Source organism: Gavia stellata, chromosome 17 (genome assembly GCF_030936135.1).
Source record: "Gavia stellata isolate bGavSte3 chromosome 17, bGavSte3.hap2, whole genome shotgun sequence".
Taxonomy (NCBI): Eukaryota; Metazoa; Chordata; class Aves; order Gaviiformes; family Gaviidae; genus Gavia; species Gavia stellata.
Window position 1 is genome coordinate 860485 of NC_082610.1, and position 18105 is coordinate 878589.

The following is an 18105-nucleotide window of genomic DNA, read 5'->3' on the forward strand; positions in this document are numbered from 1 at the left end:
TGGATTTCCTTCCTCAGCAGGAGCAGCGGGACTGGCTCGATCCTGTTTGCTGCCACTGCCAGAGAGACAGCCCAGGTTGCGGCTGTCCCACTGCCACTGTCCACGTGCCGCACAGCCACCACCTCGCGGCCCTTCTGCGTCCCTGGGCTCGCTGCGCTGCCCCAGCAGGCCTTGGTCAGGGGGCGAGCGCTGCATTTCCCTTGTTGGTAGGGCGTGTTACCAGGCCCTGCGCCCGGCACGGCTGTGGGCCCTCCGCCGGGATCGGCTCCTAGCTGCACGCCGTTCTCTGGGGGAGTTGCGGCCTCCCCGCTGACGGCGCTCTCTTCTCCTGGCATAAGCTCGGACTTCTCGTTCGGGCCTTGGAGCTCTCCTCTCGACCCAATCCCTCCTCCTTGGCCGTTCCCGCCGTGCTCGGCCCCCGGTGCTGCGGGACCTGCGCCGGGATCGGCTCCTCCCTGAGAAGGCCGGGACGTCTCGTTCGGGCCTTGGAGCTCGGCCCTCGTCAGGATCCCGGCTCCCCCACCGCCTCCGCCTTGCAGAGGAGTTGTAGGCCGCTGTGCCCGGGTGCCGCGTGTGGGCTTCCTGGCCTCGCCTGGGGGGCCTGCTCCGTTGCCTCTCCCAGGCAGGGGGACGCTCCCTGTCTCGGCTCCACCAGCGCTGTCTGCTGCGGTGGCCCCGTGAGTGCTCCCACCGAGCTCGGCCCCTGCGCTGGGATGGGCCCCTGCGGGACCTGCGCTGGGATGGGCCCCTTCTCGCGTGCCGGTCCCTGGAGGAATCCCGGCCTGCCCGCTGGCGGCGCTCGCTCCTGCGCGAGGAGGCCGGGACATCCCGTTGGGGCCTTGGAGCTCGGCCCTCGTTCCGAGCAGCATCCCGAGCCCTGCTCTGCTGCCGCCTCCTGCTTCTCGAGGAGTTGTAGCCCCGGGCGTGCTGAGCCCATCCGTGGCCATCGTGGTGCCGCCTCGGGGACCTGCTTCGGTCCGTCTCTAGGGCCCCGGCGGGGCCGCCGCCACGCTCTCTGCTGGAATAGCTGTGGTGCTGGCGGCCTGAGGAACGCCGCCGCCGCCTCCTTTGTGCAAAGCGGCGTCGAGATCTCCTTCCTCTATTGTAGCGTGTGATGAAGTGCACCTCAGAGTGCTGGTCCCCCACCTTGCGGAAGATGTGGTGAACAGGCCCCCGGCAGATTGGGCACACGGCTTTTCTGCGGGCCCACTCCCATATGCAGGGAAAACAGAAACAGTGCCTGCACCAGCTCACACAGGCTTCGTTGGTGACGGTTTCCAGGCAGATTGGGCACATGGGGTCGGCAGAGGCATCCAGCGGTGCAGCCTGGGGCACCTGGCTGGTGCTGGCTGCAGGGGAAGAGGTGCCCTGTTCTGCCAAGTCTTCCTCCGACGCCATCTCGTGCTGCAAACCAAAGAGGTAGAAAGCTCATGACCTGCCCTGGAGACGCAACCCGCGGGAAGCTGCAAAGATGCTGAAGAGGTGCCTGCGCTGCCTCGGGGCTGTGCTTGTGCGGCCACAAACACCAGGGACCGTCCCGGAGCAGACGGGCGACACCAGGGGCATCTCTGTGTGCCCCTGCTCTCCGGGCAGGGCGGCGACTGACCTCTCGGACACGTGCAGGCAGGAATTGGGAAGGCAGGAAAGCGGTTCCAGGCCTCTCGGCAAGCGCAGCACAAGGGCGGGGGTGCGGCAGGCGGGGACGGGCACCCCGGGCCCTGCCGGCGTCCCCGTCTGGCAGATCCTCTCTGCGCTCTCGGCAGGCAGCCCGCGGGATGGGGGTCCTTGGTCCCCCACCTGCAGACGGCTGTCCCCCACGCACGAGGACAGCACTGTGGCCCTTCAGGGCTGCCCCCTGCCTTAAAAGGAGTGATGTCACGGGGGTCACAGTGACTCTCCGGTGACGTCACAGTGACTCTCTGGTGAGGTCTCAGGGCTTTCAGGGACGACACCCAGAAGACAGGAGCCCCAGCCTTGTGGCAAGAGAGCGGAGCGGCCGAGGGTGCCCACCACATCAGCCGCAATGAGGAGGCCTTGAAGCAGCCCCGGGAGGGACAAGCGCGGGAAGACGGAAGGGAGGGAGAGGGGCCAGGCAGATTGCTCCGAGAGTCCAAATAAATGGTGTTCCTAGCCCCACTGTGGGAGTCACTGGCTTTCTGTGAACTCACAGTGGGATGCGCCTGCAGGCTGGAGGGGAGAGCCGGGGAAGGGGTGTCCCTGGGGCAGGGTGGTGCTGGCTGCTCTGGGGGTCCCTGTGGGTGAGACAGGCTGCTGCCCCCATGCATGCCTGTCCGTGCCTGTGTGCCACAGAGGCATGTACGCTCCCTTGATCACCTGCTGTCTGAGCCCTGCCTCACAGCAGGGATGCTCCAGTCCCTTCATCGTCTTCCTTTGTGGTCCTTTCTTGGACTCTCCCCAATATGTCCATGCCTGTCCTGACTGCAATTACAGAATCACAGAATCACTGAGGTTGGAAAAGACCTGTAAGATCATCAAGTCCAACCATCTTGATCTTGTCTCAGGGCAGACGGCTCACATCGTAGGTCCAATGGATGAGACTTTGCAAGGAGTCCACGGTCAGGATCTGCCTGGCGATTAAGAGACTTGAGGGAAACCACCTGAAGGTCAGCGCCTGTGTTTTGTGCTTCCCACAAAGCCCCACAGCTTTGGCCCACACCAGCGGGGCTACGGCGCACAGGTTATCCCCTGCCCCTTGGAAATCCTGGGTTACTCTCAGCACGTTGCACGCAAGGCTGCTTTTCCTTTTTGTGGTTCTCAAACCTGGGGTCATTCTTATTTCGATGCTTTGGCGTTTCCCCAGAAGCGTGTCTGGCTTTCCTCACCTTTCCTGGCTTGAAGAAAGGCTTCTCTAAGGGCTCTGCCCCACCCGGGGCTCTGGGGAGGAAGGGCTTTGTGGAGGAGTCTCCCTCGCGCTCCCCTCCACAGACACAGCGCCAGGAGGCCTCAAGGCCCCAAGCATGAATAGGAGCAACAGAGAACCTTAGGTCGCCCTCTCACCCTTCCCCGTCCTCTGCGTCTGCACCCTGCGCTCCCCAGGCCCAGGCCCCTCCACGCATGCGCTCAGCCCAGGCTTGTGCGGGCAGAGGGGCCTCAGTCCCTTCTTGGCGGTAGGTATCCAGTGACAGGACAAGAGACAACGGGCACAAGCTGAAACAAAGGAACCTCTCGCTAAGCGTCATGCCAAACTTGTTTATTGGAGGGAGGTGAAGCCCCGGAACAAGTTGCCCAGAGGGGTTCTGGAGGCCCCGTCCTTGGAGATGATCAAAGCCTGCCTGGATGCAGCCCTGGGCAGCCTGCTCCGGCTGCCCCTGCTCGAGCAGCGGCCTTGGACCAGATGATCTCGAGAGGTCCCTTCCCGCCTCCTCGAGCCCGCGACTTGCCACGACGGGAGACGACAGGAGGGCTTTCTGCCGTGGATTTCCTTCCTCAGCAGGAGCAGCGGGACTGGCTCGATCCTGTTTGCTGCCACTGCCAGAGAGACAGCCCAGGTTGCGGCTGTCCCACTGCCACTGTCCACGTGCCGCACAGCCACCACCTCGCGGCCCTTCTGCATCCCTGGGCTCGCTGCGCTGCCCCAGCAGGCCTTGGTCAGGGGGCGAGCGCTGCATTTCCCTTGTTGGTAGGGCGTGTTACCAGGCCCTGCGCCCGGCACGGCTGTGGGCCCTCCGCCGGGATCGGCTCCTAGCTGCACGCCGTTCTCTGGGGGAGTTGCGGCCTCCCCGCTGACGGCGCTCTCTTCTCCTGGCATAAGCTCGGACTTCTCGTTCGGGCCTTGGAGCTCTCCTCTCGACCCAATCCCTCCTCCTTGGCCGTTCCCGCCGTGCTCGGCCCCCGGTGCTGCGGGACCTGCGCCGGGATCGGCTCCTCCCTGAGAAGGCCGGGACGTCTCGTTCGGGCCTTGGAGCTCGGCCCTCGTCAGGATCCCGGCTCCCCCACCGCCTCCGCCTTGCAGAGGAGTTGTAGGCCGCTGTGCCCGGGTGCCGCGTGTGGGCTTCCTGGCCTCGCCTGGGGGGCCTGCTCCGTTGCCTCTCCCAGGCAGGGGGACGCTCCCTGTCTCGGCTCCACCAGCGCTGTCTGCTGCGGTGGCCCCGTGAGTGCTCCCACCGAGCTCGGCCCCTGGTGCCGCGGGACCTGCGCTGGGATGGGCCCCTTCTCGCGTGCCGGTCCCTGGAGGAATCCCGGCCTGCCCGCTGGCGGCGCTCGCTCCTGCGTGAGGAGGCCGGGACATCCCGTTGGGGCCTTGGAGCTCGGCCCTCGTTCCGAGCAGCATCCCGAGCCCTGCTCTGCTGCCGCCTCCTGCTTCTCGAGGAGTTGTAGCCCCGGGCGTGCTGAGCCCATCCGTGGCCATCGTGGTGCCGCCTCGGGGACCTGCTTCGGTCCGTCTCTAGGGCCCCGGCGGGGCCGCCGCCACGCTCTCTGCTGGAATAGCTGTGGTGCTGGCGGCCTGAGGAACGCCGCCGCCGCCGCCTCCTTTGTGCAGAGCGGCGTCGAGATCTCCTTCCTCTATTGTAGCGTGTGATGAAGTGCACCTCAGAGTGCTGGTCCCCCACCTTGCGGAAGATGTGGTGAACAGGCCCCCGGCAGATTGGGCACACGGCTTTTCTGCGGGCCCACTCCCATATGCAGGGAAAACAGAAACAGTGCCTGCACCAGCTCACACAGGCTTCGTTGGTGACGGTTTCCAGGCAGATTGGGCACATGGGGTCGGCAGAGGCATCCAGCGGTGCAGCCTGGGGCACCTGGCTGGTGCTGGCTGCAGGGGAAGAGGTGCCCTGTTCTGCCAAGTCTTCCTCCGACGCCATCTCGTGCTGCAAACCAAAGAGGTAGAAAGCTCATGACCTGCCCTGGAGACGCAACCCGCGGGAAGCTGCAAAGATGCTAAAGAGGTGCCTGCGCTGCCTCGGGGGCTGTGCTTGTGCGGCCACAAACGCCAGGGACCGTCCCGGAGCAGACGGGCGACACCAGGGGCATCTCTGTGTGCCCCTGCTCTCCGGGCAGGGCGGCGACTGACCTCTCGGACACGTGCAGGCAGGAATTGGGAAGGCAGGAAAGCGGTTCCAGGCCTCTCAGCAAGCGCAGCACAAGGGCGGGGGTGCGGCAGGCGGGGACGGGCACCCCGGGCCCTGCCGGCGTCCCCGTCTGGCAGATCCTCTCTGCGCTCTCGGCAGGCAGCCCGCGGGATGGGGGTCCTTGGTCCCCCACCTGCAGACGGCTGTCCCCCACGCACGAGGACAGCACTGTGGCCCTTCAGGGCTGCCCCCTGCCTTAAAAGGAGTGATGTCACGGGGGTCACAGTGACTCTCCGGTGACGTCACAGTGACTCTCTGGTGAGGTCTCAGGGCTTTCAGGGACGACACCCAGAAGACAGGAGCCCCAGCCTTGTGGCAAGAGAGCGGAGCGGCCGAGGGTGCCCACCACATCAGCCGCAATGAGGAGGCCTTGAAGCAGCCCCGGGAGGGACAAGCGCGGGAAGACGGAAGGGAGGGAGAGGGGCCAGGCAGATTGCTCCGAGAGTCCAAATAAATGGTGTTCCTAGCCCCACTGTGGGAGTCACTGGCTTTCTGTGAACTCACAGTGGGATGCGCCTGCAGGCTGGAGGGGAGAGCCGGGGAAGGGGTGTCCCTGGGGCAGGGTGGTGCTGGCTGCTCTGGGGGTCCCTGTGGGTGAGACAGGCTGCTGCCCCCATGCATGCCTGTCCGTGCCTGTGTGCCACAGAGGCATGTACGCTCCCTTGATCACCTGCTGTCTGAGCCCTGCCTCACAGCAGGGATGCTCCAGTCCCTTCATCGTCTTCCTTTGTGGTCCTTTCTTGGACTCTCCCCAATATGTCCATGCCTGTCCTGACTGCAATTACAGAATCACAGAATCACTGAGGTTGGAAAAGACCTGTAAGATCATCAAGTCCAACCATCTTGATCTTGTCTCAGGGCAGACGGCTCACATCGTAGGTCCAATGGATGAGACTTTGCAAGGAGTCCACGGTCAGGATCTGCCTGGCGATTAAGAGACTTGAGGGAAACCACCTGAAGGTCAGTGCCTGTGTTTTGTGCTTCCCACAAAGCCCCACAGCTTTGGCCCACACCAGCGGGGCTACGGCGCACAGGTTATCCCCTGCCCCTCGGAAATCCTGGGTTACTCTCAGCACGTTGCACGCAAGGCTGCTTTTCCTTTTTGTGGTTCTCAAACCTGGGGTCATTCTTATTTCGATGCTTTGGCGTTTCCCCAGAAGCGTGTCTGGCTTTCCTCACCTTTCCTGGCTTGAAGAAAGGCTTCTCTAAGGGCTCTGCCCCACCCGGGGCTCTGGGGAGGAAGGGCTTTGTGGAGGAGTCTCCCTCGCGCTCCCCTCCACAGACACAGCGCCAGGAGGCCTCAAGGCCCCAAGCATGAATAGGAGCAACAGAGAACCTTAGGTCGCCCTCTCACCCTTCCCCGTCCTCTGCGTCTGCACCCTGCGCTCCCCAGGCCCAGGCCCCTCCACGCATGCGCTCAGCCCAGGCTTGTGCGGGCAGAGGGGCCTCAGTCCCTTCTTGGCGGTAGGTATCCAGTGACAGGACAAGAGACAACGGGCACAAGCTGAAACAAAGGAACCTCTCGCTAAGCGTCATGCCAAACTTGTTTATTGGAGGGAGGTGAAGCCCCGGAACAAGTTGCCCAGAGGGGTTCTGGAGGCCCCGTCCTTGGAGACGATCAACGCCTGCCTGGATGCAGCCCTGGGCAGCCTGCTCCGGCTGCCCCTGCTCGAGCAGCGGCCTTGGACCAGATGATCTCGAGAGGTCCCTTCCCGCCTCCTCGAGCCCGCGACTTGCCACGACGGGAGACGACAGGAGGGCTTTCTGCCGTGGATTTCCTTCCTCAGCAGGAGCAGCGGGACTGGCTCGATCCTGTTTGCTGCCACTGCCAGAGAGACAGCCCAGGTTGCGGCTGTCCCACTGCCACTGTCCACGTGCCGCACAGCCACCACCTCGCGGCCCTTCTGCGTCCCTGGGCTCGCTGCGCTGCCCCAGCAGGCCTTGGTCAGGGGGCGAGCGCTGCATTTCCCTTGTTGGTAGGGCGTGTTACCAGGCCCTGCGCCCAGCACGGCTGTGGGCCCTCCGCCGGGATCGGCTCCTAGCTGCACGCCGTTCTCTGGGGGAGTTGCGGCCTCCCCGCTGACGGCGCTCTCTTCTCCTGGCATAAGCTTGGACTTCTCGTTCGGGCCTTGGAGCTCTCCTCTCGACCCAATCCCTCCTCCTTGGCCGTTCCCGCCGTGCTCGGCCCCCGGTGCTGCGGGACCTGCGCCGGGATCGGCTCCTCCCTGAGAAGGCCGGGACGTCTCGTTCGGGCCTTGGAGCTCGGCCCTCGTCAGGATCCCGGCTCCCCCACCGCCTCCGCCTTGCAGAGGAGTTGTAGGCCGCTGTGCCCGGGTGCCGCGTGTGGGCTTCCTGGCCTCGCCTGGGGGGCCTGCTCCGTTGCCTCTCCCAGGCAGGGGGACGCTCCCTGTCTCGGCTCCACCAGCGCTGTCTGCTGCGGTGGCCCCGTGAGTGCTCCCACCGAGCTCGGCCCCTGCGCTGGGATGGGCCCCTGCGGGACCTGCGCTGGGATGGGCCCCTTCTCGCGTGCCGGTCCCTGGAGGAATCCCGGCCTGCCCGCTGGCGGCGCTCGCTCCTGCGCGAGGAGGCCGGGACATCCCGTTGGGGCCTTGGAGCTCGGCCCTCGTTCCGAGCAGCATCCCGAGCCCTGCTCTGCTGCCGCCTCCTGCTTCTCGAGGAGTTGTAGCCCCGGGCGTGCTGAGCCCATCCATGGCCATCGTGGTGCCGCCTCGGGGACCTGCTTCGGTCCGTCTCTAGGGCCCCGGCGGGGCCGCCGCCACGCTCTCTGCTGGAATAGCTGTGGTGCTGGCGGCCTGAGGAACGCCGCCGCCGCCGCCTCCTTTGTGCAGAGCGGCGTCGAGATCTCCTTCCTCTATTGTAGCGTGTGATGAAGTGCACCTCAGAGTGCTGGTCCCCCACCTTGCGGAAGATGTGGTGAACAGGCCCCCGGCAGATTGGGCACACGGCTTTTCTGCGGGCCCACTCCCATATGCAGGGAAAACAGAAACAGTGCCTGCACCAGCTCACACAGGCTTCGTTGGTGACGGTTTCCAGGCAGATTGGGCACATGGGGTCGGCAGAGGCATCCAGCGGTGCAGCCTGGGGCACCTGGCTGGTGCTGGCTGCAGGGGAAGAGGTGCCCTGTTCTGCCAAGTCTTCCTCCGACGCCATCTCGTGCTGCAAACCAAAGAGGTAGAAAGCTCATGACCTGCCCTGGAGACGCAACCCGCGGGAAGCTGCAAAGATGCTGAAGAGGTGCCTGCGCTGCCTCGGGGCTGTGCTTGTGCGGCCACAAACACCAGGGACCGTCCCGGAGCAGACGGGCGACACCAGGGGCATCTCTGTGTGCCCCTGCTCTCCGGGCAGGGCGGCGACTGACCTCTCGGACACGTGCAGGCAGGAATTGGGAAGGCAGGAAAGCGGTTCCAGGCCTCTCGGCAAGCGCAGCACAAGGGCGGGGGTGCGGCAGGCGGGGACGGGCACCCCGGGCCCTGCCGGCGTCCCCGTCTGGCAGATCCTCTCTGCGCTCTCGGCAGGCAGCCCGCGGGATGGGGGTCCTTGGTCCCCCACCTGCAGACGGCTGTCCCCCACGCACGAGGACAGCACTGTGGCCCTTCAGGGCTGCCCCCTGCCTTAAAAGGAGTGATGTCACGGGGGTCACAGTGACTCTCCGGTGACGTCACAGTGACTCTCTGGTGAGGTCTCAGGGCTTTCAGGGACGACACCCAGAAGACAGGAGCCCCAGCCTTGTGGCAAGAGAGCGGAGCGGCCGAGGGTGCCCACCACATCAGCCGCAATGAGGAGGCCTTGAAGCAGCCCCGGGAGGGACAAGCGCGGGAAGACGGAAGGGAGGGAGAGGGGCCAGGCAGATTGCTCCGAGAGTCCAAATAAATGGTGTTCCTAGCCCCACTGTGGGAGTCACTGGCTTTCTGTGAACTCACAGTGGGATGCGCCTGCAGGCTGGAGGGGAGAGCCGGGGAAGGGGTGTCCCTGGGGCAGGGTGGTGCTGGCTGCTCTGGGGGTCCCTGTGGGTGAGACAGGCTGCTGCCCCCATGCATGCCTGTCCGTGCCTGTGTGCCACAGAGGCATGTACGCTCCCTTGATCACCTGCTGTCTGAGCCCTGCCTCACAGCAGGGATGCTCCAGTCCCTTCATCGTCTTCCTTTGTGGTCCTTTCTTGGACTCTCCCCAATATGTCCATGCCTGTCCTGACTGCAATTACAGAATCACAGAATCACTGAGGTTGGAAAAGACCTGTAAGATCATCAAGTCCAACCATCTTGATCTTGTCTCAGGGCAGACGGCTCACATCGTAGGTCCAATGGATGAGACTTTGCAAGGAGTCCACGGTCAGGATCTGCCTGGCGATTAAGAGACTTGAGGGAAACCACCTGAAGGTCAGCGCCTGTGTTTTGTGCTTCCCACAAAGCCCCACAGCTTTGGCCCACACCAGCGGGGCTACGGCGCACAGGTTATCCCCTGCCCCTTGGAAATCCTGGGTTACTCTCAGCACGTTGCACGCAAGGCTGCTTTTCCTTTTTGTGGTTCTCAAACCTGGGGTCATTCTTATTTCGATGCTTTGGCGTTTCCCCAGAAGCGTGTCTGGCTTTCCTCACCTTTCCTGGCTTGAAGAAAGGCTTCTCTAAGGGCTCTGCCCCACCCAGGGCTCTGGGGAGGAAGGGCTTTGTGGAGGAGTCTCCCTCGCGCTCCCCTCCACAGACACAGCGCCAGGAGGCCTCAAGGCCCCAAGCATGAATAGGAGCAACAGAGAACCTTAGGTCGCCCTCTCACCCTTCCCCGTCCTCTGCGTCTGCACCCTGCGCTCCCCAGGCCCAGGCCCCTCCACGCATGCGCTCAGCCCAGGCTTGTGCGGGCAGAGGGGCCTCAGTCCCTTCTTGGCGGTAGGTATCCAGTGACAGGACAAGAGACAACGGGCACAAGCTGAAACAAAGGAACCTCTCGCTAAGCGTCATGCCAAACTTGTTTATTGGAGGGAGGTGAAGCCCCGGAACAAGTTGCCCAGAGGGGTTCTGGAGGCCCCGTCCTTGGAGACGATCAAAGCCTGCCTGGATGCAGCCCTGGGCAGCCTGCTCCGGCTGCCCCTGCTCGAGCAGCGGCCTTGGACCAGATGATCTCGAGAGGTCCCTTCCCGCCTCCTCGAGCCCGCGACTTGCCACGACGGGAGACGACAGGAGGGCTTTCTGCCGTGGATTTCCTTCCTCAGCAGGAGCAGCGGGACTGGCTCGATCCTGTTTGCTGCCACTGCCAGAGAGACAGCCCAGGTTGCGGCTGTCCCACTGCCACTGTCCACGTGCCGCACAGCCACCACCTCGCGGCCCTTCTGCGTCCCTGGGCTCGCTGCGCTGCCCCAGCAGGCCTTGGTCAGGGGGCGAGCGCTGCATTTCCCTTGTTGGTAGGGCGTGTTACCAGGCCCTGCGCCCGGCACGGCTGTGGGCCCTCCGCCGGGATCGGCTCCTAGCTGCACGCCGTTCTCTGGGGGAGTTGCGGCCTCCCCGCTGACGGCGCTCTCTTCTCCTGGCATAAGCTCGGACTTCTCGTTCGGGCCTTGGAGCTCTCCTCTCGACCCAATCCCTCCTCCTTGGCCGTTCCCGCCGTGCTCGGCCCCCGGTGCTGCGGGACCTGCGCCGGGATCGGCTCCTCCCTGAGAAGGCCGGGACGTCTCGTTCGGGCCTTGGAGCTCGGCCCTCGTCAGGATCCCGGCTCCCCCACCGCCTCCGCCTTGCAGAGGAGTTGTAGGCCGCTGTGCCCGGGTGCCGCGTGTGGGCTTCCTGGCCTCGCCTGGGGGGCCTGCTCCGTTGCCTCTCCCAGGCAGGGGGACGCTCCCTGTCTCGGCTCCACCAGCGCTGTCTGCTGCGGTGGCCCCGTGAGTGCTCCCACCGAGCTCGGCCCCTGGTGCCGCGGGACCTGCGCTGGGATGGGCCCCTTCTCGCGTGCCGGTCCCTGGAGGAATCCCGGCCTGCCCGCTGGCGGCGCTCGCTCCTGCGCGAGGAGGCCGGGACATCCCGTTGGGGCCTTGGAGCTCGGCCCTCGTTCCGAGCAGCATCCCGAGCCCTGCTCTGCTGCCGCCTCCTGCTTCTCGAGGAGTTGTAGCCCCGGGCGTGCTGAGCCCATCCGTGGCCATCGTGGTGCCGCCTCGGGGACCTGCTTCGGTCCGTCTCTAGGGCCCCGGCGGGGCCGCCGCCACGCTCTCTGCTGGAATAGCTGTGGTGCTGGCGGCCTGAGGAACGCCGCCGCCGCCTCCTTTGTGCAAAGCGGCGTCGAGATCTCCCTCCTCTATTGTAGCGTGTGATGAAGTGCACCTCAGAGTGCTGGTCCCCCACCTTGCGGAAGATGTGGTGAACAGGCCCCCGGCAGATTGGGCACACGGCTTTTCTGCGGGCCCACTCCCATATGCAGGGAAAACAGAAACAGTGCCTGCACCAGCTCACACAGGCTTCGTTGGTGACGGTTTCCAGGCAGATTGGGCACATGGGGTCGGCAGAGGCATCCAGCGGTGCAGCCTGGGGCACCTGGCTGGTGCTGGCTGCAGGGGAAGAGGTGCCCTGTTCTGCCAAGTCTTCCTCCGACGCCATCTCGTGCTGCAAACCAAAGAGGTAGAAAGCTCATGACCTGCCCTGGAGACGCAACCCACGGGAAGCTGCAAAGATGCTGAAGAGGTGCCTGCGCTGCCTCGGGGCTGTGCTTGTGCGGCCACAAACACCAGGGACCGTCCCGGAGCAGACGGGCGACACCAGGGGCATCTCTGTGTGCCCCTGCTCTCCGGGCAGGGCGGCGACTGACCTCTCGGACACGTGCAGGCAGGAATTGGGAAGGCAGGAAAGCGGTTCCAGGCCTCTCGGCAAGCGCAGCACAAGGGCGGGGGTGCGGCAGGCGGGGACGGGCACCCCGGGCCCTGCCGGCGTCCCCGTCTGGCAGATCCTCTCTGCGCTCTCGGCAGGCAGCCCGCGGGATGGGGGTCCTTGGTCCCCCACCTGCAGACGGCTGTCCCCCACGCACGAGGACAGCACTGTGGCCCTTCAGGGCTGCCCCCTGCCTTAAAAGGAGTGATGTCACGGGGGTCACAGTGACTCTCCGGTGACGTCACAGTGACTCTCTGGTGAGGTCTCAGGGCTTTCAGGGACGACACCCAGAAGACAGGAGCCCCAGCCTTGTGGCAAGAGAGCGGAGCGGCCGAGGGTGCCCACCACATCAGCCGCAATGAGGAGGCCTTGAAGCAGCCCCGGGAGGGACAAGCGCGGGAAGACGGAAGGGAGGGAGAGGGGCCAGGCAGATTGCTCCGAGAGTCCAAATAAATGGTGTTCCTAGCCCCACTGTGGGAGTCACTGGCTTTCTGTGAACTCACAGTGGGATGCGCCTGCAGGCTGGAGGGGAGAGCCGGGGAAGGGGTGTCCCTGGGGCAGGGTGGTGCTGGCTGCTCTGGGGGTCCCTGTGGGTGAGACAGGCTGCTGCCCCCATGCATGCCTGTCCGTGCCTGTGTGCCACAGAGGCATGTACGCTCCCTTGATCACCTGCTGTCTGAGCCCTGCCTCACAGCAGGGATGCTCCAGTCCCTTCATCGTCTTCCTTTGTGGTCCTTTCTTGGACTCTCCCCAATATGTCCATGCCTGTCCTGACTGCAATTACAGAATCACAGAATCACTGAGGTTGGAAAAGACCTGTAAGATCATCAAGTCCAACCATCTTGATCTTGTCTCAGGGCAGACGGCTCACATCGTAGGTCCAATGGATGAGACTTTGCAAGGAGTCCACGGTCAGGATCTGCCTGGCGATTAAGAGACTTGAGGGAAACCACCTGAAGGTCAGCGCCTGTGTTTTGTGCTTCCCACAAAGCCCCACAGCTTTGGCCCACACCAGCGGGGCTACGGCGCACAGGTTATCCCCTGCCCCTTGGAAATCCTGGGTTACTCTCAGCACGTTGCACGCAAGGCTGCTTTTCCTTTTTGTGGTTCTCAAACCTGGGGTCATTCTTATTTCGATGCTTTGGCGTTTCCCCAGAAGCGTGTCTGGCTTTCCTCACCTTTCCTGGCTTGAAGAAAGGCTTCTCTAAGGGCTCTGCCCCACCCGGGGCTCTGGGGAGGAAGGGCTTTGTGGAGGAGTCTCCCTCGCGCTCCCCTCCACAGACACAGCGCCAGGAGGCCTCAAGGCCCCAAGCATGAATAGGAGCAACAGAGAACCTTAGGTCGCCCTCTCACCCTTCCCCGTCCTCTGCGTCTGCACCCTGCGCTCCCCAGGCCCAGGCCCCTCCACGCATGCGCTCAGCCCAGGCTTGTGCGGGCAGAGGGGCCTCAGTCCCTTCTTGGCGGTAGGTATCCAGTGACAGGACAAGAGACAACGGGCACAAGCTGAAACAAAGGAACCTCTCGCTAAGCGTCATGCCAAACTTGTTTATTGGAGGGAGGTGAAGCCCCGGAACAAGTTGCCCAGAGGGGTTCTGGAGGCCCCGTCCTTGGAGACGATCAAAGCCTGCCTGGATGCAGCCCTGGGCAGCCTGCTCCGGCTGCCCCTGCTCGAGCAGCGGCCTTGGACCAGATGATCTCGAGAGGTCCCTTCCCGCCTCCTCGAGCCCGCGACTTGCCACGACGGGAGACGACAGGAGGGCTTTCTGCCGTGGATTTCCTTCCTCAGCAGGAGCAGCGGGACTGGCTCGATCCTGTTTGCTGCCACTGCCAGAGAGACAGCCCAGGTTGCGGCTGTCCCACTGCCACTGTCCACGTGCCGCACAGCCACCACCTCGCGGCCCTTCTGCGTCCCTGGGCTCGCTGCGCTGCCCCAGCAGGCCTTGGTCAGGGGGCGAGCGCTGCATTTCCCTTGTTGGTAGGGCGTGTTACCAGGCCCTGCGCCCGGCACGGCTGTGGGCCCTCCGCCGGGATCGGCTCCTAGCTGCACGCCGTTCTCTGGGGGAGTTGCGGCCTCCCCGCTGACGGCGCTCTCTTCTCCTGGCATAAGCTCGGACTTCTCGTTCGGGCCTTGGAGCTCTCCTCTCGACCCAATCGCTCCTCCTTGGCCGTTCCCGCCGTGCTCGGCCCCCGGTGCTGCGGGACCTGCGCCGGGATCGGCTCCTCCCTGAGAAGGCCGGGACGTCTCGTTCGGGCCTTGGAGCTCGGCCCTCGTCAGGATCCCGGCTCCCCCACCGCCTCCGCCTTGCAGAGGAGTTGTAGGCCGCTGTGCCCGGGTGCCGCGTGTGGGCTTCCTGGCCTCGCCTGGGGGGCCTGCTCCGTTGCCTCTCCCAGGCAGGGGGACGCTCCCTGTCTCGGCTCCACCAGCGCTGTCTGCTGCGGCGGCCCCGTGAGTGCTCCCACCGAGCTCGGCCCCTGGTGCTGCGGGACCTGCGCTGGGATGGGCCCCTTCTCGTGTGCCGGTCCCTGGAGGAATCCCGGCCTGCCCGCTGGCGGCGCTCGCTCCTGCGCGAGGAGGCCGGGACATCCCGTTGGGGCCTTGGAGCTCGGCCCTCGTCCCGAGCAGCATCCCGAGCCCTGCTCTGCTGCCACCTCCTGCTTCTCGAGGAGTTGTAGCCCCGGGCGTGCTGAGCCCATCCGTGGCCATCGTGGTGCCGCCTCAGGGACCTGCTTCGGTCCGTCTCTAGGGCCCCGGCGGGGCCGCCGCCACGCTCTCTGCTGGAATAGCTGTGGTGCTGGCGGCCTGAGGAACGCCGCCGCCTCCTTTGTGCAGAGCGGCGTCGAGATCTCCCTCCTCTATTGTAGCGTGTGATGTCGTGCACCTCGTAGTTGTGCGCCCCCAGATTGGGGAAGACGTGGCGAACCGGGCGCCGGCAGTTTGGGCACACGGATATACTGCGGGCCCACTCCCGTATGCAGGGAAAACAGAAACAGTGCCTGCACCAGCTTGCACAGGCTTCGTTGCTGACGGTGTCCTGGCGGATTGGGCACATGGGGTCGGCAGAGGCATCCAGCGGTGCAGCCTGGGGCACCTGGCTGGTGCTGGCTGCAGGGGAAGAGGTGCCCTGTTCTGCCAAGTCTTCCTCCGACGCCATCTCGTGCTGCAAACCAAAGAGGTAGAAAGCTCATGACCTGCCCTGGAGACGCAACCCACGGGAAGCTGCAAAGATGCTGAAGAGGTGCCTGCGCTGCCTCGGGGCTGTGCTTGTGCGGCCACAAACACCAGGGACCGTCCCGGAGCAGACGGGCGACACCAGGGGCATCTCTGTGTGCCCCTGCTCTCCGGGCAGGGCGGCGACTGACCTCTCGGACACGTGCAGGCAGGAATTGGGAAGGCAGGAAAGCGGTTCCAGGCCTCTCGGCAAGCGCAGCACAAGCGCGGGGGTGCGGCAGGCGGGGACGGGCACCCCGGGCCCTGCCGGCGTCCCCGTCTGGCAGATCCTCTCTGCGCTCTCGGCAGGCAGCCCGCGGGATGGGGGTCCTTGGTCCCCCACCTGCAGACGGCTGTCCCCCACGCACGAGGACAGCACTGTGGCCCTTCAGGGCTGCCCCCTGCCTTAAAAGGAGTGATGTCACGGGGGTCACAGTGACTCTCCGGTGACGTCACAGTGACTCTCTGGTGAGGTCTCAGGGCTTTCAGGGACGACACCCAGAAGACAGGAGCCCCAGCCTTGTGGCAAGAGAGCGGAGCGGCCGAGGGTGCCCACCACATCAGCCGCAATGAGGAGGCCTTGAAGCAGCCCCGGGAGGGACAAGCGCGGGAAGACGGAAGGGAGGGAGAGGGGCCAGGCAGATTGCTCCGAGAGTCCAAATAAATGGTGTTCCTAGCCCCACTGTGGGAGTCACTGGCTTTCTGTGAACTCACAGTGGGATGCGCCTGCAGGCTGGAGGGGAGAGCCGGGGAAGGGGTGTCCCTGGGGCAGGGTGGTGCTGGCTGCTCTGGGGGTCCCTGTGGGTGAGACAGGCTGCTGCCCCCATGCATGCCTGTCCGTGCCTGTGTGCCACAGAGGCATGTACGCTCCCTTGATCACCTGCTGTCTGAGCCCTGCCTCACAGCAGGGATGCTCCAGTCCCTTCATCGTCTTCCTTTGTGGTCCTTTCTTGGACTCTCCCCAATATGTCCATGCCTGTCCTGACTGCGATTACAGAATCACAGAATCAGTAAGGTTGGAAAAGACCTGTAAGATCATCAAGTCCAACCATCTTGATCTTGTCTCAGGGCAGACGGCTCACATCGTAGGTCCAATGGATGAGACTTTGCAAGGAGTCCACGGTCAGGATCTGCCTGGCGATTAAGAGACTTGAGGGAAACCACCTGAAGGTCAGTGCCTGTGTTTTGTGCTTCCCACAAAGCCCCACAGCTTTGGCCCACACCAGCGGGGCTACGGTGCACAGGTTATCCCCTGCCCCTCGGAAATCCTGGGTTACTCTCAGCACGTTGCACGCAAGGCTGCTTTTCCTTTTTGTGGTTCTCAAACCTGGGGTCATTCTTATTTTGATGCTTTGGCGTTTCCCCAGAAGCGTGTCTGGCTTTCCTCACCTTTCCTGGCTTGAAGAAAGGCTTCTCTAAGGGCTCTGCCCCACCCGGGGCTCTGGGGAGGAAGGGCTTTGTGGAGGAGTCTCCCTCGCGCTCCCCTCCACAGACACAGCGCCAGGAGGCCTCAAGGCCCCAAGCATGAATAGGAGCAACAGAGAACCTTAGGTCGCCCTCTCACCCTTCCCCGTCCTCTGCGTCTGCACCCTGCGCTCCCCAGGCCCAGGCCCCTCCACGCATGCGCTCAGCCCAGGCTTGTGCGGGCAGAGGGGCCTCAGTCCCTTCTTGGCGGTAGGTATCCAGTGACAGGACAAGAGACAACGGGCACAAGCTGAAACAAAGGAACCTCTCGCTAAGCGTCATGCCAAACTTGTTTATTGGAGGGAGGTGAAGCCCCGGAACAAGTTGCCCAGAGGGGTTCTGGAGGCCCCGTCCTTGGAGACGATCAAAGCCTGCCTGGATGCAGCCCTGGGCAGCCTGCTCCGGCTGCCCCTGCTCGAGCAGCGGCCTTGGACCAGATGATCTCGAGAGGTCCCTTCCCGCCTCCTCGAGCCCGCGACTTGCCACGACGGGAGACGACAGGAGGGCTTTCTGCCGTGGATTTCCTTCCTCAGCAGGAGCAGCGGGACTGGCTCGATCCTGTTTGCTGCCACTGCCAGAGAGACAGCCCAGGTTGCGGCTGTCCCACTGCCACTGTCCACGTGCCGCACAGCCACCACCTCGCGGCCCTTCTGCGTCCCTGGGCTCGCTGCGCTGCCCCAGCAGGCCTTGGTCAGGGGGCGAGCGCTGCATTTCCCTTGTTGGTAGGGCGTGTTACCAGGCCCTGCGCCCGGCACGGCTGTGGGCCCTCCGCCGGGATCGGCTCCTAGCTGCACGCCGTTCTCTGGGGGAGTTGCGGCCTCCCCGCTGACGGCGCTCTCTTCTCCTGGCATAAGCTCGGACTTCTCGTTCGGGCCTTGGAGCTCTCCTCTCGACCCAATCCCTCCTCCTTGGCCGTTCCCGCCGTGCTCGGCCCCCGGTGCTGCGGGACCTGCGCCGGGATCGGCTCCTCCCTGAGAAGGCCGGGACGTCTCGTTCGGGCCTTGGAGCTCGGCCCTCGTCAGGATCCCGGCTCCCCCACCGCCTCCGCCTTGCAGAGGAGTTGTAGGCCGCTGTGCCCGGGTGCCGCGTGTGGGCTTCCTGGCCTCGCCTGGGGGGCCTGCTCCGTTGCCTCTCCCAGGCAGGGGGACGCTCCCTGTCTCGGCTCCACCAGCGCTGTCTGCTGCGGCGGCCCTGTGAGTGCTCCCACCGAGCTCGGCCCCCGGTGCTGCGGGACCTGCGCCGGGATCGGCTCCTCCCTGAGAAGGCCGGGACGTCTCGTTCGGGCCTTGGAGCTCGGCCCTCGTCAGGATCCCGGCTCCCCCACCGCCTCCGCCTTGCAGAGGAGTTGTAGGCCGCTGTGCCCGGGTGCCGCGTGTGGGCTTCCTGGCCTCGCCTGGGGGGCCTGCTCCGTTGCCTCTCCCAGGCAGGGGGACGCTCCCTGTCTCGGCTCCACCAGCGCTGTCTGCTGCGGCGGCCCCGTGAG